Here is a 13972-nt window from a genome sequence, read left to right as displayed (position 1 = left end):
AGAGCAGACTGCCAGACCTTCGGCCAGAACCAGACCAGTTCTTCAGCCCTGCCAGGCAGGGCTGCCCACCCTGAAACAAACTCAATCAGCAGAGCAGTCCCCGTCACCTCCAGGAACAGCTCCCATAGGACATAGGAGAGGATGTTCTGGGCACCAGGGTCCTGGGGAACTCCTCCAGGGTGAATGGCCCCCACCATACTTACCCAGGCCGCAGGCACTGCCCTGGTGTGGCCCAGTCCATCTCCCATCTCTCCCATCCCTCCCGTTTCCCTGCCTCCCAGCTGGTCCAAGCGCCTACCCCAAATCCCACGCCCCACCCATCCTCTGGGCCACGTGTTACCTGTGCACCACAGATGGAGGTGGGCGTGGGGGTGGGAGTAAGCGTGCCCACTAGCAAGTATCCCTTCCATGAGAGCAGCTATCTAGGAGTATTTTCAGTCACCTGCAGGAAGACTGCCTTGTCTGGTTTACAATCTTCTTCCTAAAGGTTGCCCAGAGATGCAGGCCAGACACTCACCTCGCTGGCTCTCTTTGGTCGCTTTATCACGCACATCTGTAGCACCCATCACCATGATAAGGTTGCACGCAAAATCCTGGTTATAATTCTTCCAACCATAATCATATCAAATGTTAACATGTGAGCAGCTATGGCCCAGGTGTGCACACTCCAGACAGCCGGCACACAGCTGGGCGGGCACGGGTGGGTAGTGTATAGGATTGCTTCACACCATCTGAGGGTCCTCTCACCCTGAATAGGTTATGAATGGATAACTTTTCTGTTTCTCATAACAGGAAGACAAAAATTATCACTCTCAAAAGAGCAATTCTTGACCAGAAATATTTTAACTCACACCTAATTACTCAGTGAAAGGTAACTTTAGGTAAAATGGAGCTCTGCTTATCTCTGCAAGAATATCTACTGCCTCCTATTACCATAAACACATTTTATTTGACGAGAGCGAAAGCGAGTCCAGTCTGGTCCACCTAAATGATAACCCTGGTTGAAATCCAGCTTGAGCTGGTCTGGAAAAGTGATCTCCTTAGAAAAAACTCTCCAAGGACAAGACTCTGACCCTCCAGAGCAGGCAGGACTGTGGCCAGTCCCAGGCCTTCGCTAGGACGGGACCACCACTCTCAGCTGGTGTGTACCCTCCCAGAACTGATGCGTTCGCTTACACTGTGTATGTAGATCATCCTCCTAAGGGACAGTCCCAGCCTTCCTCAGATTCAGGGGCCAGCAAAGTGAACTGACTTGCCCTTTTCATTTCTCCACTCCCAGTAAATCCTTTCCCCACTGCCTACATCATCCATCTGGTCAGGCTAGACTATGTAGAAACAAGAAACCCCAGTCAGCAGCACCACCAAGGATTCTCTGCATCAGGTCACAGCAGGCATGGGCCCAGGGGCCTCCTGGGCAGCCCCTCCCCTGCCGCCCCAGCTCCTCACCTGGAGACACTAAGATGAAAGAAGGGGCCTGAGTCGAACGCTCACACTGGTTCTTAACTACTCTCTCCAGAATGAGCTTGGGCTTTCCACTCAGCCCAGCAGCACGCATCACACGGCCCAGCAAGACTGGAAGGAGACGAGGAAGGCAAGGGATGCAGAGAGGATGCTGGAAGCATACTGACCACCTCTACTGGTGCCTGGTCCTGATAAACGCAGGACCGAGAGATGTGGAGACAGCAGGACGCCATCAAAGGGAAAGAGCCTCAAGAAGCTGCTCAGGAGACATGCTCCTGAGTCCAAGCCTGGGGTGGGTCCTCTGACCAAAAATCTCTCTCCCACACTATGTAAGAACTGTGACCCCTTCACTCTGCCTAAAACCCCTCCGATGGACAGAGGCTTAACTGAGTTTCTTCTTGAACTCTCAGCGACTTTGAGAAATCTAAGTTGCGTTTTCTCTCTCAAAATTAATTTGAAAAGGATTTCCCCACAAGCACCATCTGTGGCTCAAATGGTAAAGAATCTGCCTGCAATGTGGGAGACCCAAGTTTGATCCCTGAATCCGGAAGATCCCTTGGAGAAGGAAATAGGAACTCTCTCCGGTATTCTTGCCTGGAGAATTCCATGGATAGAGGAGCCTGGAGGGCTACAATCCATGGGATTGCAAAGAGTCAGACATAGCTGAGCAACTAATGTTTTCACTTTCCCAAGCCCTAAGTGGGGTCAGTGAGAGAAGAGGCAATTTGTTGGGAAATGTGAAGAGGTCATCTTGGAGCAGGGATTATGAGAAAGCAGGCAGGGGGCCAGATGCCAGCTGCCCAGAGGCATGTGGGGAAGCAGGGAGGAAGAACCCAGAGTGGGGAACAGCAGGACCCAGATTTCCACGTCTGCACTTCAGGGCTGCCTGCTGCTGCTCCTTCACCTCTCACCCCCTCACTCCTACGTCGTCCTCCCCCTGGAGCAGATTTCAGACCAGTTCCACAGGGAGACGTGAATCCCTTTGAGAAACACGGCAGAGCTAATCATTAGATTGGCCTTATATTTTTAATTACTTTGTACATTTTATAGAATTTTATAGTCTTGCCTGGGGATCCAAACAACAATCTTAACTGTTTTTAGAGAAAATAATGATCTTCCCAGGTGGCACTAGTGGTGAAGAATCTGCCTGCCAATTCAGGAGATGCAAGAGATGTCGGTTCGATCCTTGGGTTGGCAAGATCCCTTGGAGAAGGAAATGGCAACCCACTCCAGTATTCTTTTTTTTTTTTCCACTCCAGTATTCTTGCCTGGAAATTTCCTAGGACAGAGGAGCCTGGCGAGTTACAGTCCACGGGGTCACAAAGAGTCGGACACGACTGAGCACACACACACACACAAAATTCCAAACACCTGGATTACTTTTATATTTTTTTCTTCCAGTTTCATTGAGTTATAATTGATACACAGCACTATGTAAGTTTAAGGTATGCTGCATAATGATCTGACTTATATATATCACGAGATGATGACCACAAAATTTAGTGAACATCCATCATCTTATGTAGAAACAAAATAAAAGAAATAGAGAAAAAAAATGTTTTCCTTATGTGGATTACATTTTTTAAATGAGATCTATTACTTGTTTTCTGATTATAAAAGTAATACATGTAATAATAAACGTGAAAATACAAAGAAGAGAATTGAAACCACTGGTAGTTTCACTGTAGAAACACTCCATGCAGTCACTGAGGCAGCACACACTGCCAGCCATGAGCCAGAACTCACGCATTGGCCTCTCCAGCTGCGGAATTGGAACTCATTTCGTCGACTGCTGTTAGATGTGGCCACATAACTAAATTCCTAGTCAATGAGCATGAATGGAAGCTACATGTGCCACTTCTGGACCCGGCCCGTGGAAAGCTCCCACACTTGCACTCAGTGTGCCCTTCCTTTCCTGCTGGCTGCAATCAAGATGGTCTCTAAGGCAACCTTGGAGACCCTACCAGCCTCAGTCCTGCGGGAGTTTATAGAGGAGGGGCCCCTGCCAAGCTGCATGTCACCCAGCAAGGCTAAGTAACCTCCGGTAGTACAGTCTCCACTCTGTGCTACAGCTCACCTGCCCCACTGATGTACCTAAGGGCTCTCTAGATCTGTCTGCTGCTGCTGCTGCTAAATTGCTTCAGTCGTGTCCGACTCTGTGCAACCCTGTAGACGGCAGCCCACCAGGCTCCCCCATTCCTGGGAGTCTCCAGGCAAGAATACTGGAGTGGGTTGCTATTTCCTTCTCCACTAGATCTGTCTAGTAATCTGTAAATAGTCTACCACAGGCCTAGCATAACAACAGGCCCTCAGCAAGCATTCTTGTTTGATCACTGATCGGCTGAATACGTAGATTCTCAGTGAAACAACTCCTGAAGAATCCCCTTCTTTCTACAGCTGCAAACCTTTTCATACTGGAGTTGAGGCCTTGCTATCCAACAGCCCCATTGCCAGCCTGGCTGGGAAGCCTCCAGTGGGCCAAGCAGTTCTCCACTTTTTTGTTTCCCCCACCAGGAAGCATGACTATAAACCTTTCAAAACGGTGGGCTCCAGCAAGGAAGGAGTTTAATGCTTGTTTTACAGATCTGGAGTGTCCGGGGCAATGCCATATCATGACATCTAAACTCTAACAACAATCTGCCAGCAGGAGTTGTGTACAACATGCATGTATGGGTGGGTCAATCTGTGTACAATTTTCCCTGCTAAAGCACATGTTGGTTCCAGGCATGCAGACAAGTGTCGTCTAGAACACAGATGATAAAGTAAATGTCTCCCACTAGTAAAGACAATAAGCAATGGAAAAGTGAAATTAGAGGACTAGAATTGAAGAGCAAGAAAATATAAGAAGGAAAATGCTTAAACTGAAAAAATAAAGATGAACAAATGTATATTAAAGAAAAATTTTAAAATGAAAGTATTTTAAAAAGAAAGAAAGACTAAGATCCAGGTGAAAGCCCTGAGATTTTCCAGCTTCCCTGTGGCTGCTGGCTGGGTGAGGCTGGTTGGAGCCTGGCTCAAGTGAGCAGGGGCGGGTCTTTCCACAGTTGCTGGATTTAATGGGCATCCCAAGACCCTTTCCCCTACTTTCTCCACCATGAACATACGTCAGTGTGGAATTACGCTAACTATTGTGGAATTGCCTCTCAAGACCAGTTTAACAGTTTGTTTGAGCCAGAGGGATGTAGGGCTGAGATTCATGGAAATAGACTTGGCCCAGGACCCCCAGTTCTGCGGTGTTATACCTTGTGCCACTCAACAGATGTAAAAGGAACCTTCCAAGAGGACTCATAACCTGGTCTCCTGCATTGCCGGCAGATTCTTTACCATCCGAGCCACCAAGGAAGCCCCATTGCCACTGTACTTGCCTCTATATGTGTCTGTGTGGCAGCTCGCCACTCCAAAGTCTTTCCAGAAGCCCCCATCAGGGCATGGCCCCCTAGGATAAGCACTGTGCCCACCAGACCCTGCCCACAGACCCTGAGCTCCTGCCCTCTCCCCACTCTGTGTGTTTCCATGCTGTTTCGTGCCCTCAACAAAACTAGCAAGCAAGCAAGGTTTATCTTGCCCATTCTCCCTACGTCTGTGCCTCATAACCTCACCTGCGCCATCCAGCGTCACGGTCTTGCCTTTAGCTGGCCAGCTTCCCTCTGAAACGACCAGCTGGTTGATGCTGAAGGGTATGTACATTTCAAGTAAGGCTCTTAGACATCAAGTGCCTTCAAAATCCAAGAGGAGGAAACTATCAGGATAGAATTTCAAGCACATTTCAGATATTGGAGCCATACAGGGACCTGCAGATCCTTCCCAAACCACACCCCATGGATTCTAATAATTCACTGGATGTTTTAGACAGTCTGTGCCCCAGGACATGAGTCTCCAGAGTCAACATGCTTTCCTGACCCCCATCATCTGGCCAGTCTCGCTGTGGAAGTGATAGCCATGCGGTAACCCTGGAGTGCAAAGCTGTTGACACCTCTTCCCCAACTGACGAGAAGGTGTGTGTAACACAGCTCTGAAGGCTTCATGCATGCTCAATGAAACCATAAAGAGCTGGAACTAGGAAAATTCAAGTGATTTTTATCATGTCTTCCACTTCCTCCCACCCTGATTAGCCGTTCCTGGAGCTATGCCAGCAGAGCACAGTGAACGGACCTGTGCTGCCCATCCCCCATCCCCAGGCTCTGAGCCCTCCTACTGCCACAGGATGTTCCATCACACAAGGAGCAACAGCAATCAAAGAGGAAAAGCAGGAAAAGCTGAGGGCTGGTGGTAGGTGCATAGTACAGCCAGCCTTCAGGACCATGAGTCCACCCTCCAGGTACAAGCTCTTACAGAACACAGGACATTCCATCATTGTCTCATCTGATCCTCAGGCATCCTGTGGAGGCAGGTACTACTCCAGGAGGAAACTGAGTGAGTCACACAGTTGCTATCTGACAGCAGAACACAGACTTTCCAGTTTCTTTTCTAGTGTTCTTTTCACTCTATTGCACTATCCCCTGGGCAAATACCTCTGACTCTAGGCAATTATTTTCCCCGAATGAATAACATAAAGATGCCTATTAAGAAGGTGATTGTTAGCTCCCAACTCTAGCCAGAAAAAGGCCATGGGCCCAGAGGCTGGGTGGAAAGAAGCCACCTCTTCCCCCTCGTTGCCTGCCTCTTGGAAATACTAGAGTGGGTTGTCATTTCCTCCTTCAGAGGATTTTCCCAACCCAGAGATCAAAACTGCATCTCCTGCGTTAGTAGGCAGATTCTTTACCACTGAGCCACCTGGGAAGCCCAAAGGAATACTCAGTTCAGTTCAGTCGCTCAATCGTGTCCAACTCTGCGACCCCATGAACCACAGCACGCCAGGCCTCCCTGTACATCACCAAGTGCCAGAGTCCACCCAAACCCATGTCCATTGAGTCGGTGATGCCATCCAACCATCTCATCCTCTGTTGTCCCCTTCTCCTGCCTTCAATCTTTCCCAACATCAGGGTCTTTTCAAATGAGTCAGCTCTTCATATCAGGTGGCCAAAATATTGGAGCTTCAGCTTCAACATAAGTCCTTCCAATGAACACCCAGGACTGATCTCCTTTAGTATGCACTGGTTGGATCTCCTTGCAGTCCAAGGGACCCTCAAGAGTCTTCTCCAACAACACAGTTCAAATGGAATACGACTCAGCCATAAAAAACAAGAAAATCTGGCCATTTGCAACAACATGGATGGACCTCAAAGATATTATGCTAAGTGAAATAAGTCAGAGAAAGACAAATACTGTATGATCTCACTTATATGTGAAAGCTAAAACGTCTGAACTCATAGAAACAGAAAACAGGTTGGTGGGTGCCAGAGTCAGATCTGGTTGGGGATGGAAGAAATGGATGAAAGGGTTCAAAATGCGTAAATATCCAGTTACAGAGTAAATAAATCACATGAATGTGATATATGGCGTGATGACTATAGTTGATAATACTGCACTGTGTGTTTGAGAGCTGCTTAAAAAGTAGATCTTAAAATTTCCCATCACACAAACACAAAAATGTTTATGTTGGATGATGGATATTAAGTAGACATGTCACAGTATACACAAATATCAAATCACTATGCTATATCTGAAACTAATATAATGCTATGTGTGTGTGTGTGCATGCATGCTAAGTCACTTCAGTCGTGTCCGACTCTTCTCGATCCCATGGACTGTAACTGGCCAGGTTCCTCTGTCTATGGGATTCTCCAGGCAAGAATACTGGAGTGGGTTGCCATGCCCTCCTCCAAGGGACCTTCCTGACCCAGGAATTGAACCTGCATCTCTTAGAACTTCTGCATTGGCAGGCAGGTTTTTTACCACTAGCACCACCTAGGAAGCCCTGTTGTTTATTCTGCCCATTTTTAAATAGGGTATTTTGAGTCACCAATCATGTATTTAATTGATTAATGTAAATATTAACAATTTCTCCCATCCAAGTATTAACCAGGCCCGACCCTGCTTAGCTTCCAAGATCAGACGAGATCAGGCACGTTCAGGGTGGTATGGCCGTAGACAATATTAACAATTTCTAAACAACAGAACATAATACATAAATTCAGATAAAATCTGATATCTAAGTGGGTGCTTCCAAATGTTGCATGTGCAGGTCTTTGTGGAAAACTTAATTTCTTAATAAAGTGATTTCTAAAGGTATTTTCTCACTAATTGCCCATTGTTTTCTATTATAAACAGTGAGGAGTAGGAGGAATAATATGCTAATCTGAAAATGTTTTCTCTAAGACTACTAAAAAGCGTGTCACGGAAATCAAACAATTGAACACTAACCATGATTCTAGTCACCCCTTTACAGTTTGAGTTTCCCACTCAGCAACCATACTGGCAGCTTGTCTTCCTTCTTCAACCTCAGATTTCCCATGATGCCCAACTGTACATTCACTGCATCCATCTATGTGGCTTTACCCGCCTTCATTACTTGATAAGGCTGGGTAGTACCCTCGAGCCTCATGGCTTAACACAGAATACTTTAATTTTGAGGGTGGAGAATACATAAAATGAATTATTCCCCTGCTTTGTTAGGTGTAGAATGTTGTGTGCTGTGTTTACTTTGAAAGAGGTTTATTCATACTACACATGACATCCAAAAATATCATACAAAGGCCCTTATCAAATTTATAAGGCTTCCCTTTTGTACCCAGGGTCATCATAAAATGTTTTTGTGAAGTGAGGATGTGAGGACATTTCCTATCTGGTCAATGCTGTTTCCAGTCTCCACCAGGCTTTCAGAAAAAGATAATTTTCTTTTTTTTTTACATTTTTTTTTATTTATTTTTATTAGTTGGAGGTTAATTACTTTACAATATTGTAGTGGTTTTTTCTATACATTGACAAGAATCAGCCATGAATTTACATGTGTTCTCCATGCTGATCCCCCCCCTCCCACCTCCCTCCCCATCCCATCCCTCTGGGTCTTCCCAGTGCACCAGCCCTGAGCACTTGTCTCATGCATCCAGCCTGGGCTGGCAATCTGTTTCACACTTGATAATATACATGTTTCAATGTTATTCTCTCAGATCATCCCACCCTCGCCTTCTCCCAGAGTCCAAAAGTCTGTTCTATACATCTGTGTCTCTTTTTCTGTCCTACATATAGGGTTATCATTACCATCTTTTTAAATTCCATTAGTATATTGTATTGGTGTTTCTCTTTCTGGCTTACTTCACTCTGTATAATGGGCTCCAGTTTCATCCATCTCATTAGAACTAATTCAAATGTATCCTTTTTAATGGCTGAGTAATATTCCATTGTGTATATGTACCACAGCTTTCTTATCCATTCGTCTGCTGATGGGCATCTAGGTTGCTTCCATGTCCTGACTATTATAAACAGGGTTTCGATGAACATTGGGGTACACGTGTCTCTTTCAGTTCTGGTTTCCTCAGTGTGTATGCCCAGGAGTGGGATTGCTGGGTCATATGGCAGTTCTATTTTCAGTTTTTTAAGGAATCTCCACACTGTTCTCCATTGCATTCCCACCAACAGTGTAAGAGGGTTCCCTTTTCTCCACACCCTCTCCAGCATTTATTGCTTGTAGACTTTTGGATAGCAGCCATTCTGACTGGCGTGTAATGGTGCCTCATTGTGGTTTTGATTTGCATTTCTCTGATAATGAGTGATGTTGAGCATCTTTTCATGTGTTTGTTAGCCATCTGTATTTCTTCTTTGGAGAAATGTCTGTTTAGTTCTCTGGCCCATTTTTTGACTGTGTCATTTATAGAAAAAGATAATTTTCTATGCTAAACACAAGAATGGATGTTCTTCATTGAAAACAATGATTTGTTTATCCATGATTGATGCTACCAAAAATGACAAGTTAAGAGCCATGGATTTTCTTTCTTTACATTTTAGTGAATTGGTCAAATAGATAGTTTAACTTAAAGGATTGTCCCACTAATTCCAAGAGATAAGAAAAGAATGGTACAGATTCAATCATTTTCATGTGCTTGCTAAAATGATGGAAAAACCCATGCTCATCGTAAAACTAAATTCTCCTTTCTTAAAAAAATTTTTTTTTTTTTTATTTTATTTGGTTACATTGGGTCTTAGTTACAGCATGTGGGATCTAGTTCCCTGACCAGGGATCAAACCAAGGGCCCCCTCCATTGGGAGCACAGAATCTTATCCACTGGACCACCAGGGAAATCCTTAAATTCTTAGGAAATTCCTAAATTCTCCTTTATTTTTAAAGGAGGGATGATCATGCTAATCACCAAGTTATAAAACTCAAGAATTATTTTAAAATTATCCAGAGGTACTTCAAGACCCCCCTTTCTTCAGGACACTGATCATCAGGCCTGGACCCTGCAGGGCATCTGCCTGCCTCTGAGGTAAGCAGCGGTGAAACGTCATCTCTGAGCAACCCCTCAAGAGCCTGTGTTGTCCTCTGAGCGTGGAGCAGGGAGGGGGCTGGACACATAGTTTCTAGCATTTCACAGGCGGTTCTACCAGCTCTCATAAAACTTCATATGGAACTTTACAAAGAAGGTTCAATGAGGCCTCCCTTCCCTTTTGCCCCGAGTCAGAAAAATGAAGCCGAGGCTGCATAGCAGAGATAACTCCAGGCTGCAGGTCTGGATCAGCCTCATCACTCACTGGCTCTGGGTTCCCCATGTTTCCATCTGCCATCTTGAAAGTACTTCTGGCAGCTCCCAAATTCAACCAGAGGAACAAAGCCGGTAGGAGACAGATAAGGAAGAGAACTGGCTCATAGCGTTGTGGTGGCTGGTAGGGCAAGTCTGAAGGCTATCAGGGGGTGGGCTGGTGTCCACAAGAACAGCTGTAAGGCCTTCAGTCTGCTTGCATGGGGCCCACTCAGATGACCCAGGCCCACCACCCTTGCCTAAAGTCAACCGAGTACTTACTGCAGTTACCTCTTCCAAATACCTCACAACTGTACCTGGAAGGACGTTAGACTGAATAACCAGGGACTTCAGCATTGCCAGGTGGACACATCGAACAGACTCTAACCCCAGACATGTGAAACGATGACCCCCCCAAATTCACATACTCAGGAGGTTTTCAATTTGCTAAAAGGGTGGGTAAAAAGAACCCCATGAAAATCACATTTTAAACTATCAACCTCATTCAAATTCTCTCATATTTGCTAACATGAAGTGAAGTGAAAATCTCTCAGTCGTGTCCAACTCTTTGTGACCCAAGGGCTATACAGTCCATGGGATTCTTTAGGCCAGAATACTCGAGTAGGTAGCCTTTCCCTTCTCCAGGGGATCTTCCCAACCCAGGGATTGAACCCAGGTCTCCTGCATTGCAGGCAGATTCTTTACCAGCTGAGCCACAAGGGAAGCCCAAGTATAATAGAGTGGGTAGCCTATCTCTTCTCCAGCAGATCTTCCCGACCCAGGAATCGACCCAGGGTCTCCTGCATCGCAGGTGGATTCTTTACCAACTGAGCTATCAGGGAAGCCCATTTGCTAACATACATACATATAGTTCCATATAATTCCATTATTATTACAATAATGGTAATCATTGTACACATAGCCTATTTTCTGCTATTTTCATCTAACTTTATTTAAACATGTCCTTATACTGATATTTTCTACATGATGTCCATATTTTCCAATTAATTCATAACATTCATTCATGTTACTATACTATAATTTTAAGTCATAGCTCCTTTTCTGATATCCACATAGTTCCAAATGTTTACCATTTAGAAATCACCACTGTGGATATTTTTACGTAAATAGCTTTTTAAATGTTTAGACAAAAGCACTCCTGTCACTTCTTCATTTCTTCCAACTCATCAAGCCCACTGCAGATGTCACACTAACACCTGCCCACACAGCACCAGAGGAGGTGAAGTGAGGGACCTCCATCTGTTCACTTTTAGGTCCTTCAACTGATTGGATGAAGCCCACCACATTATGGAAGTAACTTATTTTACTTGAAATCTATTGATTTAACAGGCAATCACATCTTTTTTGGGAGGAGGGTGCTTCCCAGGGGGTACTAGTGGTAAAGAACCCATCTGCCAATGAGGAGATGTAGGAGAAGTATGTTCAATCCCTGGATTGGGACGATCTCCTGGAGAAGGGCACGGCAATCCACCCCAGTATTCTTGCCTGGAGAATCCCATGGACAGAGGAACCTGGCAGGCTACAGACCATAGGGTCACAAAGAGTCAGACACAACTGAAGTGACTGAGCACACATGCACATCTTTTTTTGCCCAGAAGCATGCAGGATCTTAGTTCTCCAACCAGGGATCAAATCCGTGGCCCCTATACTGGGAGCTGGGAGTCTTAACCACTGGACCACCAGGGAAATGCCAAAGTTTGCTTGACTGCTTCTTTGCAGTAATTATTATCCGAGTTTTGTTCCCTTTCTTTTACTGTAGTTGTTTGGTTTTTTTTTTTTTTTCTGGTTTATTTGAGGGCTGTCTTTTACCAAGTTGCCCTTTGCTCTGTCAGAAATGAACTATTGGCACAAAACAGCCAGGCCTGCGGGTGTTCTGTAAATTCTTGGTGCCTGAGTGACTGCAAGTGACCTGCTGGTAGGTGATCACCTCACCCGGGATGCTGTGTGCAGATGTGGTTGTGGAATGTGCGCCCTCTGCTGGCTGCCTCTAGAATTGAACGTTGATCTTGAGACGGTCAGAATTCCCTCAGAATCAAGAACATGATCTCTGCACAGTGGTAAGAATTTTCTGACTAAAGTGATATTTTAATAAAAACAAAAACAAACAAAAACTACTTCCATGTTTATTCAAGTTGCCATCTTAAGAGAAACACGGTTCATATGGGCTCTTGTAGAGGGGGACTGGTGGAGAAGGACGTGGCAATCCACGCCACTATTCTTGCTTCTAGAATCCCATGGACAGAGGAGCCTGTTTGACTGCTGTCCATGGGGTCACACAGAGTCGGACACGACTGAAGCGACTTAGCAGCAGCAGCAGCAGCAGGGGGGACTGGCATGGCAAAAAGAGAAAGTCTGAACATTTTAATTTCATGTTTAGGGGAGCAGTGGAAGATGGGGAGCACTGAGGCCAGGGTCCCTGGAAGTGCTGATGAGCAGTAAAGGGCCACATGGCACGCAGAGGTTGCCAATGTCCGCAAACGATGTCTGGTTAAATTTGCACTTTAGCTCAACAATGAATAATTTCAGTATAAGTATGTCATCTGTGGTGTTCTGTTGTTGTGTTAGTCACTCGGTCATGTCTGACTCTTTGTGACTGTAGCCCGCCAGGTTCCTCGGTCCATGGGATTTCCCAGGCAAGAATACTGGAGTAGGTTGCCATTTCCCTCTCCATGGGATCTTTCTGATCTGGGGATCTAATCCCGGTCTCCTGTATTGCAGGCAGATTCTTTACCACTGTACCACCTGAGAAGCCCTGTAATATTTGAGACATACTAAAAAAAAAAAAAAAGCATTCATTGCTTAACTGAAAAGCAGTTCTGAAGGGAGCCTGCATTTTATCTAGCACCCCAAGAGGTAGGAAAGAGAGACTAAGATGAGAGGAAAGGCCTGCCCACAGTCTAAGAAGGCTGGAAGCTGGTGGCAGCGGAGTCATCAGACCAGAGAGGCAGTGAGCCCCAGAGAGCCAGATCCCCTGCTGACATGCTGGTAGCAGGTTCATCCACACAATATGAGCTTTGGCAGCCCATGGCCTCCTCTCCTCAGGGGACACCTCAGTAGCTACAGTAGGAAACGCGCAAACGAGCCATGTTCCTCCTGCCTCCTCACTTCTCCTGGGGCCCAGAGGACCAGAGGCCCTTCACCCCACAACTCTGACCCATCCTGCCCCCTTCGTGACAACTTCAGAACCTCAACTGCCCACTCGCCTGTTTGGGGAACTTCCCAGAAGAACCTGCAGCCAAGCAGCTGCCAGTTTCCTCCCGCTCATCCCCAGAAAACAGTTTCTTAGCCTCTTTACTTGCTTTTCTTCCCTCAGGCTTGTGTACAGAACATCCAGTGTCTGGCATCGCAGTGAACTCTGCACTGTGTTGTAGATGGCCCACTCCTGTGCACCCTTCTGGATCCTCAAGAGTTAAGTTGGGCCCTGTTGTGAATGAAACTAGGGATGTGAGCTGTGTTCCTTCTTTCTCTCTCTCTCTTCCCACCCCCCCCCACCCCCATTTGCTTCTAGTGTAAATTTTTGGAATTTTGAAGTGCTGATCTCAGGATAGATAGGTTTATAGAGTTACACCAGCTTACCTCATGCTGACTTAAGACACTGGGTCATCACAGACAAGTATTTAAAGTACATCAAAGAGAACAAGAGACACCAAGATAACAAAGCAGCTGTTCTCTGTGCCTGATTTATAGGGACAGTGACTCCATAAGGACCAGGTTGTTCTTCTCATCCCAAGACCTGGCATCTCACAAGGACAGATCAGGGAGGAAAACTGGGGGGGAGATGAACACAGTTCTCTTAACATCACTAGGAAAAGTGATGTTTTTTTAATTAACTTAGGTCTTTGTAAACGATGACATCCCCTCATCACATTATGAGA

The sequence above is a fragment of the Muntiacus reevesi genome, chromosome 11 (genome assembly GCF_963930625.1).
Source record: "Muntiacus reevesi chromosome 11, mMunRee1.1, whole genome shotgun sequence".
NCBI lineage: Eukaryota > Metazoa > Chordata > Mammalia > Artiodactyla > Cervidae > Muntiacus > Muntiacus reevesi.
The sequence above is the reverse complement of the archived record's forward strand: the minus strand, read 5'-3'. Positions refer to the sequence as shown.